At 43.0% G+C, this 24310-nt stretch overlaps 1 non-coding gene and 1 pseudogene across 1 annotated transcript; both read left to right on the top strand.

Moving 5' to 3' along the window:
- Positions 1–756: 756 nt before the first annotated feature.
- On the top strand, positions 757–7379 carry LOC121492538 (annotated as a pseudogene).
- On the top strand, positions 3035–3141 carry LOC121493998. The gene has a single exon (XR_005988646.1). It is a non-coding gene; the product is annotated as a U6 spliceosomal RNA (small nuclear RNA).
- Positions 7380–24310: the final 16931 nt, after the last annotated feature.

Raw genomic sequence — 24310 nt, forward strand, 5'->3', positions numbered from 1 at the left:
TAAAAAGAATAGAAAAGAAAGTTTAAAAAAAATTTTCATTACAATTTTGTTACAAAACGTTCCATGGAGTATACCTATTTAACCATTCACCTGCCATTTATTGAAGATTTAGTGTTTTTTTTTTTTGAAGATTTAGTTTGTTTCTGATTTTTAGCTATTACAAAAAGAAACATAATGAGATCATTTGTCACATAAATTATCCTTATTTGAGCCAGTTTGCTTTTTGCCAGGAGAAATTTCCAGAAGTTTTATTACTGGACAAAATAATATGAAAGTATTTTAGACTCTTAATATCGTCTAATTGCTTTTCAAAAGGCTCCTAACCAATTTACACACTTTTGAAAATGGATGAAAAATTCTATTTTTATCCAACATTGGTCGTTTGCTAACATTTAAAAAATTGCATTCTCTATTTCAGTGTATACAACTATATTTAAGGCTTTTTTTTTTTTTTTTTAGATTTTACTTATTTATTCATGAGAGAGCCAGAGACATAGGCAGAGGGAAAAGCAGACTCCTTGCGGGGAGCCTGATGTGGGACTTGATCCCAGGGCCCCAGCATCATGACCAGGGGAGCCTGATGTGGGACTTGATCCCAGGGCCCCAGCATCATGACCAGAGCCAAGGCAGGTGCTCAACCACTGAGCCACCCAGGTGCCCCAGAGGTTTCTATTTTTTCAAAGCTCCCCAGGCAATTCTCAGGTGGAGCCTGGGTGGAGAGCAATAGTAGAGCTGTACTGAATGTTGCCAAGCGCTATGTCCCGTTTTCCTCAACCTCTGGAGATCCTTTGCTCTGATACAAATGCGCATGAAAAGTGTCCCAAGGAAATGGGTACCAAGGTAAAGAGGAGGTTTTTTCCTAATTAAGGCTTAGGGCCAAGTAGGCCCAAGTCATCCTCCCTGGCTCTTCTTAGGGAGGGGCCTTTCCACTCGGTCTGCCTAGGGTTGGAAGTGACCCAATGAGAACCAAAAGTACATGGCCCCAAAGAGAGAGAACAGAAAAAAAAAAACAAAAAAAGAAACTGTTCTGCATCATCAGGAGCTTGGAGCCTCTCTCCAACTCTCACAGAGTCTACTTCCTGCCCTTGGGCCTGAGTCACAGAAGCCTCTGGCCATGCTGATCACCCACATCAAATGTGCCTCCTACATACTATATCCCCATAGTCTTGGGGGTTTTTAATTGCTTTTTTATTTTTAAAATTAATTAACTAGGGACGCCCGGGTGGCTCAGTGGTTGAGCCTCTGCCTTTGGCTCAGGGTGTGATCCTTGGGTCTTGGGATCGAGTCCCACATCGGGCTCCCTGCATGGGCCTGCTTCGCTCTCTGCCTCTCTCTCTCTCTGTGTATCTCATGAATAAATAAAATCTTTTAAAAAATCCTGAAAAAAAATTTAATTAACCTAATTTAGAGGGAAAGAGAAAGAAGGAGAGTATGGGTGGGGGGACAGAGGGAGAGAGAGAATCTTAAGCAGGCTCCACGCCCAGCACAGATTCTGACTCGGGAGTCAATCTCACTACCCCAAGATCATGACCTAAGCCAAAATCAAGAGCCAGAGAGTTAATTGACCCAGCCACCCAGATGCCCCAATTGCTTTTTTAAATTATCAAAGAGCTATTATTGGTCTAAACAAGTAATATAGACACAAATTTGGCAAAAACTGGTAGTTTTCCCTTACCTCTCTATTTGCATTCTCTTCTACAGAGGTAATCTGAGAATAGTTCAGTATGTATCTTTCTAGATCTTTTCCTAGTAGATGTGAGACTGTGTGCACACACACAGGATTTTTAAAATACAGAAATGGAATTATGCTATATAGAGTTTTCCCCAACCTGCCCGTATCATTTAACTTTTTATTATAGACCACCTTCTGTGTTAGTTAATATACAACAGGCTTCTTTTTCATGACTGCATGATAATCCATGGTATATAACGTACCGTATAATCGAACACAGTTTGTTGCTGGGTGCTTCAGTTGCCTTTCATCTTCCTCTGTAACAACAATGCTGCGATTAGTTCCTTTGAGTACATGTCTTTGTGCCATCTACCTGGCTTTGAGGATCGCCGCTGCCAGAAGAGTCCTGGTGCTAGGCTCCAGGTATGTGCACTCCAGAGTATCTCTGCTACCTTCTGGACTCTTTCAGACCCTGGAAAGTCAACACCTCAGCTCAGTCCTGGCCTCTGCTCTTGCCCTGTCATTCTGTGGTTGTGTTCCCATCATGCCTATGGGTATAAATTCTAATAACTCCACCATATCATGGAAAGGTACAAAAAGTACCTAGTGTCCCCCCAGCCACTGGGAAGAAGGAAAGAGGAATAGCTCCTTCAAACACAATCTGGTTGGAGAAAGTATGAAAGTGGTTATCTATCAAAATGGTTTTTGGGGCACCTGGGTGGCTCAGCGGTTGAGCATCTGCCTTTGGCTCAGGTCATGATCCCGGGGTCCCAGGATCGAGTCCCACATCAGGTTCCCTGCTTCTCCCTCTGCCTGTCTCTCTGCTTCTCTGTGTCTCTCATGAATAAACAAATAAAATCTTTAAAAAAAATAGTTTTCAAGACTTTCAGTCTTTTGCTCCTGGGAGAGAATGTGGGACTGAAACAGCAGTGAATCACTGAGGTAGAAGCTGCAAGAGCTGCAGAGCTGGTACAAGTGCTCCAGAGCAGCAGAGAGAGTGAGCGAGTATGGTGTGCGTGCATGTGCTTAACTCTGAACCAAATGTCCTTGGCCCATGGACAAAGATTGCCAACCCTTGATCTAATATGTTGTTGTACTCTTGTCCTTTAAGATTTTCAAGCACCATGGTCCTGCAAGAAGCAATAATGGCTAATGAGAAGCAGACAGTACCCTGGGAAACAGGAAATCTGGTTCCATTTATGACTTCACCAGAGCCTGCCAGGGAATTCTGAGCAGCTTTGGTTTGCTGCTCCATGCCCTCTCTTTCAGAGGTGCCATCCGCACCTCCAGCATGCAGGGGTTAGGTTTCTTGTTTTTCCTGCAAAATAGTGCTAGTGTTAAAAATGCGACAGTCATGGTTGTTTTGGCAGCACATTTACTAAAAAAAAAAAAATTGGAACGATACAGAGAAGATTAGCATGGCCCCTGTGTAAGGATGAATGCAAATTTGTGAAACATTCCATAAAAAATAAAATTAAAAAGGGAGCTTTTTCATTTCGATGAGCTGTTTTCTGTTTGGCTTATCCTGCTTGGATGTTTCCTTTTCTATGTTTCCTTTTCCGTACTTTTTGGACACACAGAAAGAATACATGTTCTTAGTATTGGAGGCAAGGAATGAACTTCCTGGGGGGCAGCCCTCCTGAAATGTATTCTTGCATGCACAAATGCAAAGGCAGCTGTTGACCTGCTCTCTCTCTCTCTCTCTCTCTCTCTCTCTGTGCTTTGGAAATTCTTTGGGGAATGGTAATGTGGTCACTGTTAGAACAAAGCAACAAACAAATCTGCTGTAATCAGGGATCAGCTACATTTGGGCAGTTCTAAAGTTTGCTTATAAATCCAAAGTGATTTATTTAGACAAATCCGTATTTTAAAATTGTTTTCTTGAAATGTAACAGATACTGAAAAGCACATGCACTGTAACTGTACAGCTTAGTGAATTTGTACAAAGTGTACACACCTATGTTACCCTGGTAACCAACCTTCACAAAGTAGAATGTTAGAGGCACAGGTCACAAAGTAGAATGTTAGAGGCACCCTAGAGGACCACTGCCCCACCCCCCACCCCTGTAACTCGTCCTTGAGATATAAGCACTAAACTGACTTTCAACATGTGTTTGCCTGTTTTTTCATATTTTGTATAGATCTTGGTCACTTACTCGGATTACTCTATGGTATTCCATGATAGAAATATGCCACAGTTTATGTTGATGAGATTTGGGGTTGTTTTCTGTTTTGGCTATTTCAAATTATGCTGGTATGAATAGTATTACACCTACCTATTGGTGCTCATTCCCTCATTCCTGTTGCACACGTTCCTACAAGTGGAATCACTAGCTCACAGTGTTTGCATACATTCAGCTTTAATTGACCCTGGAAATAGCAGTCAATGAGAGTTAGGAATGTATTTTTTTTTAAATAATTTTTTATTTATTTATGATAGTCACAGAGAGAGAGAGAGAGAGAGAGAGAGAGGCAGAGACACAGGCAGAGGGAGAAGCAGGCTCCATGCACCGGGAGCCCGACGTGGGATTCGATCCCAGGTCTCCAGGATCACGCCCTGGGCCAAAGGCAGGCGCTAAACCGCTGCGCCACCCAGGGATCCCAGGAATGTATTTTTGATAGAGGACAAAGCACAAAGCTAAGATCAAGCCCCAGGTTTCTTTTTTTTTTTTTTTAAAGATTTTATTTATTTATTCACAAGAGACACAGAGGAAGAGACATAAGCAGAAAAAGCAGGCTCCGTGCAGGGAGCCCAGGTGGGATTCGATCCTGGATCCCAGGATCACACCCTGAGCGAAATGCAGACGCTCAACCTCTGAGCCACTCAGGCATCCCAAGCCCCAGGTTTCTGATCTCCTCTAAGGCTTGGATTACAGGGAAGCCAGAGCAAAGCCCTTACCCGGTGTTTCCTCAGCTGTAAATAGGAAGTAATTAGTACCGGCTCTATTACTTGCTGTGGGATGGAAAAGCCCTCTGCAAAATTTCAAGCTGTACAAATGGAAGTTGTCATTTAAAATGGAAGCAGGGAAGGGAGATTTTTAATTATTAATGAGAACTAAAGAATAACTATACTTATGTGGATTTCCATTCCCAATTAAGAATCCAGAGACTAGATTAACTGCGCAGCTAGACAGAGTTGTATTGCCAAAGGGGTCTGCACTATTATTCTCTCAAACCCAGACACAATAAGTAACTTCCCAAACCCATCCTCTGTATCTTGCTGAAAGATTCCTCAGCCGCCCCAGGGGTCCTCCCAGTTCTCTCTCTCAGGCGCCAAATGCCCTAGCTTTTTTCTTTCCTTCCCCCTGCATCAGCCTGAGTTGGCTTACTCTAGAGAAAACTGGTTTGTTTCTGTCTGACTGAACCAGTTATAATGTACCAGGAAAGCCAAAGGACACAATCCTTCCATGTCTTCCTGCATTGTTGAACGTAAAATGTGAGTATTGTCAATGAGGTTATTTGGCCTCCCAGTACAACTAAAAGCTCACAGCATTTATTTTACCAAAGGCTATGCTAAGCTAAATCAGGGACTGTAAAAAATAACAGTTGAAAGTGGTGTCAACATTTTTTTCCATCCTACTGGTTCCCTTGCAGATGGTTATACAAGTAGAAGGCAGTGCCCTCTTCTGGCCAACCCCACACTTGCATGGCTGTGGCTAAGGGGATTGCCAGCTCCTGGGACTGGTTTTTAACTTGGGAGGGAGCTGACTCAAATGTGAGCAAATCACATTTGGAGATCCACCTTCTCTTTCTTCAAAAGAGAAAACTCAGAACTGTGATGGTTGCATTGTATGTGTGATTAACATTTAAATCGATAGACTTTTTTTTTTTTACCTCCATAATGCAAAAACTAGGTTTCTTGAAGAATAAAGAAAGTCTGCTTCATGACTGCAGAAATAGAAACCTGGCTAAGTGTTTAGCCTTCAGATTTTAAATACAAGGCTACAACATCAACTCTTCCCTGAATTTCTAGCTTGCCAGCCTGCTCTGCAAATTCCAAACTTGTCAGCCCTCACAATCCTGTGAGCCAATTCTTTAAAATAAATCTGTGTGTGTGTGTGTGTGTGTGTGTGTATCTTTTAGTTTTGTTTCCCTGGAAAACCCTAATACAAAACCTAACTCCAAAGCCCATTTTTATCAGTGACATCTCATTTGGATAAATATAAGGGTACACAAAGTATTGACTTTCTGAGTTCAGGTTCAAGTCCCAGTACCATATCATTTACTAGTTTCATAAACTAGCTACTTAATTATTCTTCGCCTTGGTATCTTCATTTGTATAAAGGAAGAAATAGTAACATTTACTGAAGAGACTGTTTGAAGATTAAGAGAAAATATGTGCTTAGAAGAGAGGGACACCTGGGTGGCTCAGCGGTTGAGCATCTGCCTTTGGCCCAGGGTGTGATCCTGGAGTCCCGGGATCGAGTCCCATATTGGGTTCCCTGCGTGGACCCTGCTTCTCCCTCTCCCTCTGCCTGTGTCTGTGTCTCTCATGAATAAATAAACGAAATCTTAAAGGAAAAAGAAAAGAAATTGGCTCAGAATAAGTACTCAACAGGTGTTAGTAGTAATTATTATTATTACTAAGGTCATGAAAACTGTCAAAGAAGGATGACTTACAAGATGAGGGGTACATGGAAGAATAGCTAGTCTCATTCACTCCCCCACCCCTTTTCCCCCAGACCCTCAAGTATAGTCTCTGCTTTTCACTATCTGTTCCTGGGTGATATTATAAAGCCATTTCTTGTAAAGTGTCCTGTCTTGGGCAGCCCGGGTGGCTCAGCGGTTTAGAGCCACCTTCAGCCCAGGGGTGATCCTGGAGACCCAGGATCGAGTCCCACCTCGGGCTCCCTGCATGGACCCTGCTTCTCCCTCTGCCTGCCTCTCTCTCTCTCTCTCTCTCTCTCTCTCTCTGTGTGTGTGTGTGTCTCATGAATAAATAAATAAAATCTTAAAAAAAAAAAAAGTGTCCTGTCTCTTCCTATAGGAACCCAATCAGTATTAAAAGTTGGATTCCACCTTTCACGAAGGCGAAGAAGGAAGCCTCTGCCCCTCCCAAAGCCAAAGCCAAAGCCAAGAAAGCGGTGCTGAAAGACGTGCACAGTCACAAAAAAAAGAAGATCCGCACGTCACCTACATTCCGACGACCCAAGACCCTGCTCTCTGAAGGCAGCCCAAATATTCTCGAAAGAGCGCCCCTGGGGATCCCTGGGTGGCGCAGCGGTTTGGCGCCTGCCTTTGGCCCAGGGCACGATCCTGGAGACTCGGGATCGAATCCCACATCGGGCTCTCGGTGCATGGAGCCTGCTTCTCCCTCTGCCTGTGCCTGTGCCTGTGCCTCTCTCTCTCTCTCTCTCTCTGTGACTATCATAAATAAATAAAAATTTAAAAAAAAAAAAAGAAAGAAAGAAAGAAAGAAAGAGCGCCCCCAGGAGAAACAAGCTTGATCACTATGCCATCATCAAGTTCCCCCTGACTACTGAGTCAGCCATGAAGTTTTAAAATAGAAGACAACAGCACACTTGTGTTCATTGTGGATGTCTAGGCCAATAAACACGAGATCAAACAGGCTGTGAAGAAGCTCTATGACATTGATGTGGCCAAGGTCAACACCTTGATCAGGCCTGATGGAGAGAAGAAAGCATATGTTCGACTGGCTCCTGACTATGATGCTTTGGATGTTGCCAACAAAATTGGGATCATCTAAACTGAGTCCAGCCGGCTATAAATCTAAATATAAATTTTTTCACCATTTAAAAAAAAGTTGGATTCCAAATAAAGGGCTAAGTCATAGATTAAACCATTATTATTTTACAAAAGCAAACTTCAGTAAATCTTGATAATCATTTAACACAATAAAATTATTCTAAGTCCTAACACGAGGCTTTCATAAATTTTAATTTTCACTCCATGATACAATTTACCATTTAATTAGCAGTTTTGTTTGCCTCCCCACAATTTAAAAGGACTTCTGTGAGATGATTTGATTGGTCAAAAACTTGTTTTTAAAGTTAGCCAAGTAGTTATCTCCAGGTATAAGGATTTTGGTTAATTTGTATATATCAACATATATATTTTTATATATTTATCTGTGTATTATTCAGTGATTCACCAGAAGGACCCACAGGACTCAATGAGATTTATTATAGCAAAGGATACAAAGCAAAAGTGGCAGGAAAATGATAAGCATACATGAGGTCCAGAGATATTCAACACAAACTTGCAATGTCTTTCCTGGTCCAAATATTCCTTATCTGAGGCCAGACGGGAGTACTCTTTTTATCTTGCCATTAACTCTGGGACATGTGTTAATGTCCCTCAGAATGTCTGGCCAGAGAAGTTTATTTGTCTCAGAGTTTAAAGGTTTTATTGGGGGCTGGTCACATAAGTATATTCTGCTATGTATGCAACCAACTATGGTGATCAAAATTCAACCCAAACAATGAAACTAGGTACCTGTTATTGATCTTGATGTTTATGCAAAGCAACCTTAGAAGCACTTATGGTATGGTCCATTGGCCAGGAATATATATCAAATCCATCAACTACTAACACAGAGAGCACTCTTAAGGGCTGCCAAGAGTTAATCATGAGTCCTTTGGAAAAAAAAAAAAAAAAAAAAGACATGTAAAGAGCAAGCAACCATACCTGCTGTGTTAACTCTTTCCTCACAGTCTATATTTTCTAAAATGCCTATAATTAACCTCTATTACTTCTATAATGAAAAAAGTAATTATTAATATAAAAGCATCCAAAGTTAATGATATTCCTTTTTAGTTAATGATGTTGTTTTATAATCTCAGTACATTTCCCTGTAGTCAGCAGAGCTGCTGAGAGAAGTCAAGTCATCCTACTAGACATTTCATGAATGGCCTTCATACTCTCTTTGGGAAAACCATAAAAACAGGCTAGAATAAAGCATGTGAGACATAGTAGGAACGATGGCAACACCTAGTTCAACTTCCCCAGATGAGGAAGCGGAAATACTGAGCAATGAAAGGACTCATCTAAGGTTCTAAATCTTAGAACTTTCCATTAAAAACCTCTCTTGGAACTCCTGAAATGGGACAAGGCAATGTCTGCTCAGTTGCTTCTGTTTGTCTTTAACATAGCAGAAACTGGAGAAGCCCTGACTGGTGGGGCTGTCCGAACTGAGTGTGCATGTTCCAATCTCCTTTAGTCTAGACAGAGGCTTCCCATCCCTCCTCAATCCCCCCCTTGTCAAGTGGCCTGACAGAAGCACCAGGACTCTATATCCAGAACCTATGCCACTGGGTCAACGGTCTAGTTTGGAGCCTTGCAAGAATTAGTTTCGTTTTCACCAAATTTCTGCCTTTTCTCCCCTTCATTTACTCTCTTATAGGTTGGAGGGTGGTGTCTCTCTACTGGACTGCAAATTCCTTGAGGGCCTCCTTGAACCAGGTTAATAAGAGGTTATGATTGTGGGTACTGTGGGACCCAGGAAATTTAACAAAAATCCCCTACCCCTGGACAAGCAGAGCAGGACTAACTCCATTTTGTGCTACACCGGCCACCTCCTGTATGACCCCCACATGACCTGCTTATTGCTTAAGGTGCTGCCCCACCCTAGTCAAGCCGCTGGGCACACCCTTACCGGAAATCGGCTCATAACAATGTAACCCTGCCTTGTGCCCGCCAAAACTGCCCGCCAATTCTGACCAGAGCGAGAGGCCAGTTCAAATGGTCACTATAGGGTGAATCGTGATTCAGTTGGCCACCTGCGTGTGGACCGACATGACTGTGCAACTTTCTGTGTATGTTACAATCCCACAGGCCCCCATAAAGCTGCTACGCCTCTTAGCCTCGGGGTCCAAGTCCCTGCTCCGCTGTGTCGGGCACACTTGGACCCAAGCTCGAACTTATAAATAAACTCTCGTGTGTTTGCATCGGTGTCGGCTCCATGGTGGTTTCTCAGATTCACAATCTTGGGCACATTTGGGGGCTCGTCCGGGATCCAAGAGACCTCCAGGACCCCATCCGGAGGGTTTCACGTGTGGTGAGTGCACTCAACTTTTTCTACCTTTTGCGCGCATATTCTCTGAGAGCTCTAAACTGTACTTTTACCTGTAGGAATTCCGATCTGTATTGGGTCAGCATTGGCTTAGGCGGACACGCCGGCGGGGCCATCGACTGGGGGTCTTAAGGAGACATCCCTTGCCCCCGCCTGGGGGACAGGGTCCTCATCTGTAAGGAGGGCGGAGGTCCTCATCTGTAGGAGGACAGGAGTCCTCGTCTGTAAGGAGGACGGGGATCCTCATCTGTAAGTAGGGCCGGCTGCCAGCCCTTCAGGTTACTTTCTGTTTTGTCTCCACGGCGGCACTGGAACGTTGGTCTGTGTTACTATGTCCTTGTTAACTGTTTGTGCATTTGTCTGTGTTGTTGGGTCCTTGTTAATCGTCTTTACTGTCTGTGTCTTGGTGTGGATTGGGGACATAATGGGAGACAGAAACCACTCCCCTGTCTCTTATGCTCTCCCACTTCTCAGATGTTAGGGAAAGAGCTCGTATTCTGAGCATAGACACACACAGAGAGAGATTCCAAATTTATTGCATATCAGAATGGCCAACCTTTGACGTGGGATGGCCCTGAGAAGGAACTTTCCACCTACCTATTGTCTTACAGGTTAAGGCCGTGATCTTCAGGGACAAACCGGATGGCCACCCTGACCAGGTGCTCTACATCCTGATCTGGCAGGACATGATCGAGAATCCCCCTCCTTGGCTAAAACCATTTTTACCCCCCAAAGCACACAACTCAGCTGAAGGTAAGGAGAGACCCCAGGTCCACTGCCAGACTCTAGGGGCAGGTCTCCAGGCTGCCGTGCGCAAGCCTCCCAATCTGGCCAAGGTCTATGATGTGAGACAGGGTAAGGATGAGAGTCCAGCAGCCTTCTTAGAGAGAGTCATAGAGGCTTTTAGGCAGTACACCCCTATGAACCAGAAGCCCCGGAAACAAAGGCCGCAATTATCATGGCTTTTGTTAGGCCGCTCCAGACATTAAAAAGAAATTGCAAAGAGTAGAGAGACTGGGAGAGAAGAGCTTGCAGGACTTAGTGATAGTAGCAGAATGAGTCTATAATAATAGAGAAAGTCTGGAAGAACAACAAACCAAACTAAGTGACCAGGAGACCTGAAACCTGGCCAAGATCCTGCTGGCCACAACCATGGATGACCCACAGGACAGATGGAGGCACCTCAAGAAGCTGGCTTCAGGGACAGGTAAGGAGGATGGCCCTGGTCCCCTTTGGGAGCTCCCAAGCTGAACAAAAACCAATGTGCTTATTGCAAAGAAGAGGGCCACTGGGTGAAAAGCTGCCCTAACAAAAGATCTAAGGCCCCTGCCAAGAACTTGGAAATGGAGGACCTGGACGATTAGGGGAGTCGGGGTTCGACACCCCTCCCCAAGCCCAGGGTAACTCTCGGAGTGGAGGGGCAACCTGTTGAATTCCTAGTGGACACTGGGGCACAACATTCGGTTTTATTACAACCCCAAGGGAAATTGGCAAACAAGACTTCACAGGTGCAAGGGGCCACGGGCACCAAACAGTACTCATGGACTACCTGAAGAACTGTGGATCTCGGCATGGGCCGGGTATCCCACTCCTTCATGGTCATCCCTGAGTGCCCCTACCCGTTGTTAGGTCAGGATTTGCTCACCAAGATGGGGGCACAAATTTGCTTCTACCCTGAAGGGGCAAAAGTCCTAAACAAGGAGGGGCACCCGATTCAGGTGCTTGTTCTGAGTTTAGAAGACGAATATCGTCTCCACCAACAACCCTAAATCTGGCAATGCTACTCCCTAACCCAGACTGGGACCCCCCTCTGCATGACTGTCAAGAAATTTTGGCACAGGTGCACGGAATCAGAGCTGATCTCCAGGACCAGCCACTGCCCAATGCGGACGCCACCTGGTACACTGAGGGCGGCAGTTTTGTCCGAGGAGTCAGATATGCGGGGGCAGCCCTAACCACGGAGAGGGAGCCCCTCTGGGCGGAGCCACTGGCAGCCGGATGGTGGGCTCAACGGACAGAACTGACCGCACTGGCCAAGGTGCTGACCATGGGGGAAGGTAAACGAATAAACATCTACCCCGACAGCAGGTCCGCCTTTGCCACCGCTCACATCCACGGAGCCCTTTACAGAGAGAGGGCTCCTGACAGCAGAGGGAAGGACTGTTAAAAACGAAACGGAGATTCCTGAACTCCTGAGGGCCCTCTGGCTGCCCAAGGCCCTAGCCGTCATCCACTGTCCGGGGCACCAAAAGGCAGACGCGCCAGTAGCCAGGGGAAACCGGCGAGCCGATTTAAAAGCAAAGGAGGCGGCCCTTTTGGTGACCCAGGTCTTAGCAACCACGCTACCCGATCCGGGGGCACGGACCCTGCCGGACACCCCCAACTATACTGATGCTGACTTACACTGGATCAAACGCTTGCCTATGACCCAGTGCTTGCGTGGCTGGTGGAGGGCCGCAGACTCCAGCATCATCTTGCCAGAGGAACTAGGACGCCGAGTCCTATCCAGAATGCATCGGAGTACTCACATGGGAACAAGGAAGATGGAAGACCTCATACGACATGCAAAGATCACTCTTAAAGACTCTCGAGCAAAGATCGAGCAGATTGTGGCAAGCTGCCATGCATGCCAGTTAACTAATGCCACCGCCCATGGATCTAATCTAGGCACCCGGCTCCTGGGGGTACTGCCCAGGAGCCTACTGGGAAGTGGACTTCACTGAGGTAAAACCTGGAAAATGTGGGTACAAGTATTTACTAGTGTTTGTAGATACTTTTTCAGGATGGACAGAGGCATTTCCTACCAAACATGAAACAGCACAGCCCATGACCAAGAAACTGCTGGAAGACATCTTACCGAGGTATGGTTTTCCTGTTAGGATTGGGTCAGACAACGGCCCAGGATTCGTCTCTAAGGTAACACAGGGAGTGGCACTAGTACTTGGGGCAGATTGGAAGTTACATTGTGCATATAGGCCCCAGAGCTCAGGACAGGTAGAGAGGATGAACAGAACATTAAAGGAGACCTTAACTAAATTAGCCCTGGAGACTGGCGGGGACTGGGTGCCTCTCCTCCCCTTCACCCTATATAGGATGAGGAATTCCCCATATAAGATGGGACTGACTCCCTACGAGATCGTGTTCGGTCTTCCTCCACCTATAATCCCCAATTTAAAACCTGAGGTGCTTGCTGAGTTTGATGATCACCAACTTCTTTTCTCCCTCCAAATGTTACAACGAACCCATGAGCAGGTGTGGCCTAAGCTGAGGGCCCTCTACGAGACTGGGCCATCCCCGGACCCCCATCGATACCGGCCAGGTGACTGGGTGTACCTGCGGAGATACCAACACCAGACACTTCAACCTCGCTGGAAGGGACCTTACATTGTGATCCTGACCACTCCCACCGCTCTCAAGGTCGACGGGATTACTCCCTGGGTCCACTACACCCACGTCCAGCCAGCTGACCCACACGCCGTTCTCAAGGACTTTGTTCCAGAATGGAAAGGCCAACCGGACAAGGACAATCCCCTAAAGCTAAGACTGTGCCGTTCTCACTTATTTCCCACCTCCAAGACTCCCTAGTCTGAGGTTGTCCTTCAAAATAAAAGGGGATTATACTTAGTCTTCTTACAACAAAGGGGGGGGGGAGGTTATGTGCTGCCTTAAACGTAGGATGTTGCTTCTTTGCTGAAATGTAAATGGGAGCGAGAGCAGCAACAAGGTTGGTTCGAATCCTGGTTTAATCATTCCCCCTGGCTGACTACCATGTCATCCTCCCTGGCCGGCCCACTCGTCATCCGCCTCCTCTTTCCAACCTTTGGACCCTGCCTCATTAATAGACCAGTAGCGTTTGTTAAGGATCAAGTCAATACAGTCCGACTCATGGTAGTCAGGCAACAGTGCCAACCACTGCCTCTTTCGACAGAAACCCAGAACCATGATTGGGACCTGCATAGGATCCTCTGAAAAAGGGGGGAATGTGGGACCCAGGAAATTTAACAAAAATCCCCTACCCCTGGACAAGCAGAGCTGGACTAACTCCATTTTGTGCTGCACCCGCCACCTCCTGTATGACCCCCACATGACCTGCTTATTGCTTAAGGTTCTGCCCCACCCTAGTCAAGCCGCTGGGCACACCCTTACCGGAAATCTGCTCATAACAATGTAACCCTGCCTTGTGCCCGCCAATTCTGACCAGAGCGAGAGGCCAGTTCAAATGGTCACTATAGGGTGAATCGTGATTCAGTTGGCCACCTGCGTGTGGACCAACATGACTGTGCAACTTTCTGTGTATCCCATTGGCCACTGGCCCCTATAAAGCTGCTATGCCTCTTAGCCTCGGGGTCCAAGTCCCTGCTCCACTGTGTCGGGTACACTTGGACCCAAGCTCGAGCTTGTAATAAACCCTCGTGTGTTTGCATCGGTGTCGGCTCCTTTGGTAGTTTCTCGGATTCGCAATCTTGGGCACAAGAGGTAGCAAAGTCAAATGGTCCAAGTTTTGAATTCTGGCTTAGCATCTCATTGGCTTGTGTAATTTGAGTGAGTAACTTAACGGAAATCATAATACATAAGGTTGTTGGGAAGATGAAAGGAAGTAATAACTTAAAAAAAAAAAAAAGTTCCAAGGGATCCCTGGGTGGCTCAGCGGTGTAGGACCTGGTTTGGCCCAGGGTGTGATCCTGGAGTCCCAGGATCGAGTCCCACATCAGGCTCCCAGCATGGAGCCTGCTTCTCCCTCTGCCTGTGTCTCTGCCTCTCTCTCTCTGTGTCTCCCATGAATAAATAAATAAAATCTTAAAAAAAAAAAAAGAGTTCCAGCTGCTCCACATCCTTGATAACAGTTAGTGTAGTCAGTCTTCCAAAAGATATCTCTATGTGATTTTAATTTTAATTTCCCTAATGACATTTTATTTATTTGTTTGTTTGTTTATCTGAGGAGTGTGCAGAGGGCTTAAGCAGGCTCCATGCCTAGCACAGAGCCTGATACAGGGCTCAATATCACAAACCTCAGATCATGATTTGAGCCAAAATCAAGAGTCAGACGATTAACCAACTGAGGTGCCACCGAGGTGCCCCATCTAATGACATGGTAAATGTTTTTTGTTTTGTTTTGTTTTTGCCACTTATGTGGCAAAATTCATCTTTTTGATGAATTGTCTGTTCAAATCATTTGTCTATTTTATCTGGGGATTTGTTTTTTGTTTTTTTAAAGATTTTATTTATTCATGAGACACACACACACACACACACACACACAGAGAGAGAGAGAGAGAGAGAGAGAGAGAGAGAGAGAGAGGCAGAGACACAGGCAGACAGAGAAGCAGGCTCCATGCAGGGAGCCTGATGTGGGACTCGATCCTGAGACTCCAGGATCATGCCCTGGGCCAAAGGCAGGAGCTAAACCGTTACCCAGGGATCCCAGGATTTGTTTTCTTATTGCTGAATTTATAAGTCCTTTATGTGATTTACAAATATTTTCTTGAAGTCTGTAACTACTCTTACCATTTTCTTAGCAGTATCTCAAAGAACAGAACTCCTTAATTGTAAAGAAATAAAATTTGTCAATTTTTTTCTTTTATGGATTGTGCTTCTGGTATCCTAATCCAAGGATCTTTTCTATAATAAATCACTTTACATGTTTGTTGGAAATCAATTTACCATGTATATCTAGGCCTGTTTCCACACTCAGTTTTTTTCCTAGAGATTTATTTTTATGCCAATACCATACTATCTTGATTATTGTAGCTTTCCCAAATTTGTTTAGCTATTTTATTTATTTATTTAGCTATTTATTTATTCATTTCCAAATGAATTTTAGAATTATCTTGTCAATTTTTACACAAAAAAATGCTGGGGTTTTAATTAGGATAGCATTGAATCTATGTGAAAATTTAGAGAGAACTATCTTCTTAACAATATTGAGTCTTCAAAATTAAGTCTTCTGGTCCATGAATATAGAATATTTCTTCATTTATTGAGGTTTCTTTAATTTCTCTCAGTTATGTTTAGTAGATTTCAGGGTACAGGACTTACACATCTTTGTCAATTTATTGCTATTCATTTGATATTTTTCGTAGTAGGGTAAATGGTATGTTTTCAATTTCTTTTTTTTTTTTTTAAAGATTTTATTTATTTGTTCATGAGACACACAGAGAGAGAGAGGCAGAGACATAGGCAGAGGGAGAAGCAGGCTCCATGAAAGGAGCCTGATGTGGGACTCAATCCCAGGACTCCAAGATCATGCTCTGGGCTCCAGGATCATGCTCTGGGCCAAAGGCAGACACTCAACCTCTGAGCCACCCAGGGATCCCTGTTTTCAATTTCAATTTCCAATTGTTCACTAGGATACAGAAATACACTTTATTTTTATATATTGAAGTTGCATCCAGCAACCTTACTAAACTCACTTACTAGTTTTAATAGCTATTTTTATAGACTTGATAGGATTTTCTGCATTGACAATTATGTCATCTATGAATAGACAGTTTTATTTCTTCATTTCCGATCTGCTTGTCTTTTATTTCTTTTTCTTGCCCTGTTGCATTGGCTTGAACCAGTACAATTCAAGTAGAAGTGGTGAGAACAGATGTCTTTGCCTTGTTTCTAATTTTAGAGGGAAAGCACTCAGACTTCCGCCATCTAGTATGTTAGCTGTAGATGACCTATAAGCAGTTGAGGAAGTTTCTTTCTATTCCTAGTTGGCTAAGTTTTTTTTTTTTTGAGACTTATTTATTTTAGAGAGAGGGCAAGCACGCACATGATCAGGGGGAGGGGCAGAAGAAAAGGGAGAGAGAGAGAAAGAGAATCTCCACCAGACTTGCCACTGAATGTGAAACCCAGCTGAGATCATGACCCGAGCTGAAGTCAAGTCACATGCTTAACTGAGTGAGCTACCCAATGTTGGATTTTGTCACATATTTTTCTGCATCTATTTATTTGATTTTTATTTTTGTCTCTCATATTATGGTAAATTACAAAGATTGACTTAAGGATAGCTTTATTGAGAGATAACTCATATAGCATAAAGTTAACCCTTTTGGAGTATGCAACTCAGTGGTTTTACTATATTTGCAGAGTTTTGCATCCATCACTACAGCCAGATCCCATAACATTTTCATTACTCCAAAGAGAAACTCCATTCCTATCAGAAGTCAGTCCCAATTTCACCCTTTCTCCCCAGGCCTTGGCGACCACAAGTCTATCTTTATGGATCTGCACATTCATATAAATGGAATCATACTCAATGTAGTCATCTGTGACTGGCTTCTTTCACTTGGCATAATGTTTTTAAGTTTCCTCTAAGTTACAATACATATCAGTATTTTGTTCATTTTCATGGCTGAATGATATTCTACAGTGTGGATATACCACATTTTGTTTATCCATTGATCAGTTAATGGACATTTGGTTTGTTTCCACTTTTTAGCTATTATGAATCATGCTGTTGTGAAAATTTATTACAAGTGTTTGTGTCAACATATGTTTTCATTTCTCTTGAATATACACCTAGGAATAGAAGGGTCATATAATCAGTCTATGTTTAACCCTTTAGAGAATTGCCCTACTGTTTTCCAAAGTGGCTGTAATATTGTGAGGAAGATTTAAGCTACCACTTCAATTTAACAGATATGGGCTATTTAGATTATTTATTTTATTTATTTATTTATTTATTTATTTATTTATTTATTTCTTCTTGGGTGAATATTGATAGTTTATGTCTTCCACAGAATTTGTTCCTTTCATCAAAGTTGTTGAATTTATCAGCATATAGTGGTTAATATTTCCTTAGTCTTCTTTTAGTATCTTTATAATGTGTAGTAATATCTTTCTTGACATTGATAATTTTTTCCCTGATCAATGTAGTCCAAGTTTATCAGTGTCATATATATATCAGATGTTTTAAAAATCTTTGTGTCACTCTGTCATGTGGAAAATTACCTTTATTCAATAGTAGGCTCCAAGTACACTGTGAGGGAAGCTATCTCAGAGTTCATGGAATATAAAGGCTCACACACTAAAGTAAAACGTTTGGATCACATTGTTTATTAAATCAATGCAAAACACACTGAAGGAAGCAGGGGGAGATTGGCTAAATTAAATATTTAGGATAGGGGGACGCCTGGGTGGTTCAGCAGTTGAGCATCTGCCTTTGGCTCAGGGCGTGATCCTGGAGTCCTGGGATCGAGTCCCACATCGGGCTCCCTACATGGATCCTGCTTCTCCCTCTGCCTGTGTCTCTGCCTCTCTGTCTCTCATGAATAAATAAATAAAATCTTTTTTAAAAAAGAAGTAAATACTTCGGATAGGGAACAAGTGGTATTGATAGGAGGATGCTGCTGAAATCCGGAGGTATGTGATGTTTTCTCTCTCTCTGCTGCATCAGCTTTTCCTGCTGCAGATATGAAGACAAGAATTGAGGTTCCAGCAAGGGGGTCCTGGATCAATGTTACTTCTTCTGTTGGAGAGATGCAATTAGCTACAGTTGTAGCTTGTCAAGTAGTCTGTTGAACAGCCATGGAAGCCTCATGGAACCAAACTAGGTATAGCTAGTGGGTTGTTGAATTAAGGATTCATGAATATTGATATTTAATATATAGTGAATATATAGTGCCTAGGTGCCCCTCATGTGTGTTTATTACTTCAGGTACTCTTGGATCTGTAGCCCTTTTCATTGATGTTTAACCCACACATGCTCTAATTACTAATTACTGATCTATACTTGATGCATCTTGTGAGTTCATCCACCCATTTCTTATTTTCCATAGAACTGAATATTTTGCAACTATACATCAAATGTACTAAGCCCTCCCCCATTAGTGCTGCTTCTTTCTGTGACACACTTACTCTGCACATAGTATCCACTAAATAAATGTTAAATAAAAAATAAGCAATGCCCTCAGGTAGTCTTGCCTTAGAGACACACTTACTCAAACAGAGTTCCTGTAGTTACATATGTGTGGGAAATATTGGGTTTCTTTGCCATAGGATTTGTTAGTGCCTTAACACACTACTGTGGTGGTATCTTTCTATAAGTGGATGTCACATGTAGTGTTCTCAACCTTAGTGACTGACGGACCCCTTACTTCGGGTGCATCCCTAATGATAGTGTTCTACAGAACAGATCTTGGGAAGTGCTGCCTTGGGAACTGCTCTGTGCTGGGAAATTCGATGTTTACTATAGTAGGTGTAGGCCAAGAAGTTGATCTGAAATTACCTCGTATACTTTATAAACATTCTGTTTTTCTGGGTTAGATAGAAAACTATGACAAGAAGCAAGATAGGGAAATTGAAGTTACTGGGGGTATGAGCTGACTAAACTATTCAATCAAGGGTTTCTCTAATTTCCCCTTTGGCATAAATCCAGGGATGATGCCCCCTCCCCCAATCAGCACAGTGCTGACAATATTTTTTCACAAATGGCTTATAGACTGGTGCTTTGGCATTAGGCGGGCACTTTGAAAGATATTAAGATTATAAAAAAGAGACTTCCTCTTCCACCAGGATGGGAAAATATGCCTATTGAGACTTCAGGGAACCCAGATCTCTATGCAGAGGATCTCCTTGGTATTATTCTGGGTGGTCAAGGGATTCTTAAGACTTGAAACTGAGTTTATTGGAGCACATTTATCAATGGGAAGATAGCTTGCTTCATTTAGTACAACACAGAGGAAAAGTAGAGCCCATCATGTCTTCTACCCTATTTGGCTCCATTTCACATCCTCTGACCCAGCAACGTGTAGGCAGGTACTCCCACTTCTGGCCCCTCCTTCCCTTCCTGCACACAAGGGTGGCCTTCGTGCCACTCTTGTATTCTCTTCCCGGCACCCTCTCCCAATTTATTGCCTGCCTAAATCTTGCTTATCCCTCATGCTGCAGCTCAGATGTTTCCTCTGGTGAGCTTTACTCGACTCCTACCTACTAAGTTATGCTTTTTCCTCCTGTCACTTATCACGAGTGTAGTTAACATTATTTAATGATTGTCTTTCCCACCAGGTTGTGAGGGGCCCGAGGGCAGAAATTGTTTTGACTAGTTTACTATTGAATTACTAGATATGGCAGAGAGTAAGTGGTTAATAAACCCAGCTGAATGATCAAAAACATCAGTGCTGATATATTTTGGAGTTAATTTAGGGCTGTTCAGTTTTCCTTTGTCTTAGGTCAAAGGCTTCTCAATTCCCTTTGTCTAGGGCTTGGATCCTCCTAAGATTCATCTTAGATACTCATTCCCAGAAATGCCTCTCTTATCTATTCCCTGATCAGAGTAGCGGTTGACATCGGTGAATACAGGTAAAGTCTTTTACGTAATCTGGAGCAAAGGAGCTTCAGAAAAGCAATGATTTTCCTTTTAAGTATGAGGTGTTCAGAGTTTCCAGTGAGCTTGAGACTCTGCAGTGAATAGTTTGTGGGTTCTCCCAAAACCCAGCATGAAGGAAGTATAGCTGCGGGCAGCCATGAAGCAAGTCATATTTGCAGTTATGCTGCTGATGTCACTAGAAGAATGCAAGAAAAACCGTTCCAGTGTGGGGACATTCTCTGGAATATTGGGAACACAGCTCCTTACAGGTACAGCAGTTCCACTTGACCTACTTCCATCAGTTCTTCCCCAGGGTACTGACCTGCCTCGCATCTTTCCCTCAAACTCACTCACATACCCATGCCTGGGGCTTGCGATTTCCCTCACTCACCCCAAATGGATAGATGTGATTAGGCAAAAATGGCCTGGGGCAAAGTGGCAGAAGGTGAGGACAAGTCTCTTGTGCTTTCTCTTGCGAAAGGACTTTTTCTGGGGTGCAAGTTTTCTTGAAGCACTAACAAAGACCTGCATCACAAAGGGGAAGGAACCTAGCTCTGCACTGGATGGAGCGGACTTAACCCTTGGCTTGAAGTTATTGTGAGGACTCACGATAATGTGATTAAAGCCCTTAGGAGACTGGCTCCCACAATAGTGCTTAAGACATGGTAGCCATTTAATTCTTAGGTGCTCATTGGGTATTCGCAGAGGAATCTGTGGCTCCTGCCTCAGTAACATCACACTGGATGGAAATGGCTCGCTCAACTTTTCTCTTTCCTCTGTAACATCCTTGCAGGCCCAAAACCTAGAAAAATGCTTTCCAGGTCCCATGATAAGCTCACATTTGTTGAGTGCTTCCGATGTCAAGCACTAAATGCTTAACATGGATGACTTCATTTAATTCTCAAGACCCAATGGAGTTAGTAACTACTGTTTTCTGCATTTATAGCTGAAGATATGTAGACACCAAAAGGTTAAGTAACTCACTCAATGTGATGTATCTAGTAAGTGGTGGAGATAGTATTTAAATACAGCTTGATCACGTTCCAGAACCTGGATTCTTTACTGTTGCATTTACACTGCCTCGATGCTTACTCTCATTATATTTTCTTCATTTTTCTCCACCTACACTAATTATCATCATGGAACATATCATCCCTATTGTCTCCTACTATGTTTGTGGGGCTCTATTTATTCTGTGATTCTCTTTGTGCTAGCCCCACACAATGTCTCATGTAATCCCGTGCTTTACGATTGCTTCTCCATTTGTCTATTGCTGGCTTTGGCATATGAGGTTTATGTACCAATTATGCTTTCACAAAACATCTCTTGGTTCCATTGTCAGACTGGACCCTAGACTGAGCAGATCACTGGGCAGACCCTTTATGCTTTTGTGTTCTTAATGACAACCATCTGTTTCCTAAAGCAATTGAAACCTTCAGTTATTAGCGTAAAGGAAAAACATTCACTCTAGGCATAGGCACAGCCTCACACTGCTGTTAAATGGTCGGAGAAATCAGCTACCACTCAGGTTAGGCCTGGTACCTGTCTCGGAATCTGGGTGACACTAGGATTTCAACATTAGATGCATAAGTCCCATATGCTTTTAAAAAGAAGATCTAAGTTGTACATAGAAAAGACTATTATATATCTTTGGAGTTACATAGAATACTCATATATATATATCTATTGCCCCATTCAATAGAGTATTATCAGTTCTATCAAGTCCTCCATGTACCTCCCTCCCCAGCTGCAACCCTCTCCTGACCCTCCCCCAGTAATGCCAACATGCTCTTCATTACATAAAGAATAGGAGTTGAGAGCAATACGTTTTGGATGAGTAAGTCGGATGTGATTCCCAGGTACTTTGTTGTGAAAGGGGCTGGCAGCAAATGGATATTCAAACTTAGTAGTATTTTGAGGTTTCACATCCTGTTCAAACTGATGCTTTCAGTGAGCTGTTTCTAACTTTACGACCACTGCAGCATAATAGTGTGCTGAGAACAAATGTGTCAGCAAATTGTGGTCAATGTGCAAAATTAATTTTTGCCACAATTAGGGACTTGAGGACTTCTAGGGCAATGGCTGTCAGAACATTAATTTGGCGGCGTTGCAGATGGCGAAGAGCAGGATTCAAACTGCAGGGGGAAAGAGGGCATACACCATGAAGCCAATGTCAAAGAAAAATCTTTTCTGACAACGTGCAAGAACTCTGTTGTGAAGCTATGTGAGAGAACTTGGTCATGGCCACAGACATTCTACTCAAATAGGAATATTAGTGGAATATTAGCATGCCAACCCCTGAAGAATTCACTCCTTACAGGAGAGCCACAATGGACCTTTTGAAAAAAATTTCAGTCTGCTCCTTCCTACCATTACTGTGAATTAGAAACACTCATGTCAGTCCAGGGCTGGAGGAAATGAAATACAATTCCATGACAGATTTGGTGATGTTTGTAGGCAGCAGCTAAAGATTGCAAAAATTGGGACATAATTTTCAGTGCTATTCAGTGTGTGAGAAGTTCAACAACAACAACAACAAAAAAAACAAAGAAACTTGGAACTTAAAGGGAAATTGCTTTCAGAAGTAGGGGGAAAAAGACACATTTGAGGCCATGAGGCAGAAACCCTTGGAGAGATGCCCAGAAAAGTAGTACCCCCATCACTCCTTCTCTGTCCACCTTCTTTAGCCTAAAAAAGGCATGGTTTCCTATTCTAGAAGTAGAATGTGTGCTCTTCTTGCTTTTGGGACTGGCTGAAGACAATGTGCAATCTACAGACCAAACCGTTTGTATCTGGCATCACTTACTAACACATGCCCTGTGGCTTTTTCTGCATCACCTGCAAGGACAGTTGAGAATGTCGGTATACCGGTATAAGAGAAGGAGTAGAAAGTTGATACTGTTTTAAATAATCTGTAATTTGTTTTTTTTTTTTCTTTTTTTTCTGAAATACATTATATTGTATGTTTGAGATAATTCTAGTACAAAGTATAATAAAACTAGATGTATAATAAACCCTTTAAATCACTGGTAAGTGTACAAGTGGAACTGAAGCATTTACTGGACAAAGTCATGTTACTCTAATGGTTACTTGCTCGTGCGTTGCCACACTGTGTTATATTTGATTCATTACCTTGCTCTTTGATACATAGTGTGCATTTCTTTGTCACTGTAACGATCGTAATGACAAAATTTTCATCTTACTGCACAATCAAAATGGCATTGATAGGAATGAACTCCAGAGGCCGGGCCTGAGCCGAGAGGTGGTCGCTCCGGCCTGGCGCTCAGTCGTCCGACCTGTACCTCTCAACTTTTGTCCTGTTAAATATATGCTATGTCATTAAATGCTTTTAAATCTAAAAAAAAAAAAAAGTGACTGGATAAAAAAAATTTAAGTGACTTGGATATTTTTCTTCACTCTTATAAAATGCAGTATGAATCGCAGCCCAAATGATACATGACTCAAAGATTAACTTCTATGTTAAAACATGTTCTTTAGGATTGGTTTGTATCTCGGGAAACAGATACGGAAAATCTTCACTTGCATTCTTTTTTGTTATAGTTAGGATAGCCATATAATAATTTATCCTCAAAGCCAGGACACTTGAGAATGTAAGGAGGGTGCTATTAATTACACCTGGACAATATAAACCAGAACTGTTTCAGGCAAACTGGGATATATGACCATTTACAGTACAACCTTAGTGTTCAATTGTTCAGTAAGTATGTTATCACACTGAGTAACTTTTAGCTCTCAAACATGATAATCTAATTTAAGGTACATTCAACTAGATAGTATATATATATATTTTTTTTTCATCTAGATATTATGTATTAGAGCTACAATCTTTTAGTTATGCTACTACCCCAAATAGATTTCTATTTTTTTTAAAGATTTATTTATTTATTCATGAGAGGTAGAGACATGGGCAGAAGGAGAAGCAGGCTCTCTGCAGGGAGTCCGATGCAGGGCTCAATCCCAGAATCTCGGGATCAGGCCCTGAGCCAAAGGCAGATGCTCAACCATGAGCCATCCAGGTGCCCCTAGATCCCTTTCGCTAGAAGGAAGGAAAAGTGTTCCTTTTTTTCCTTCATGGTACTTTGAGCATTATGATCTGTTTTACGGTAAGGTTAAGTGAGCACAGGAAGCTAATCAATTGCAACAAATCACACCACAGAGCTGAGCTCAAAGCTCAAAACTCTGCTCCCTGAATCCCCAGCAGTTGTGTTGCTCACTGAAACCATACAGGGTCGCCTTCTAGAATTTGATCAGATTTCTATTGCAGATTCACCAGAGGTGGCGGCTTATT

This window comes from Vulpes lagopus, chromosome 6 (genome assembly GCF_018345385.1).
Source record: "Vulpes lagopus strain Blue_001 chromosome 6, ASM1834538v1, whole genome shotgun sequence".
NCBI classification, from domain to species: Eukaryota; Metazoa; Chordata; class Mammalia; order Carnivora; family Canidae; genus Vulpes; species Vulpes lagopus.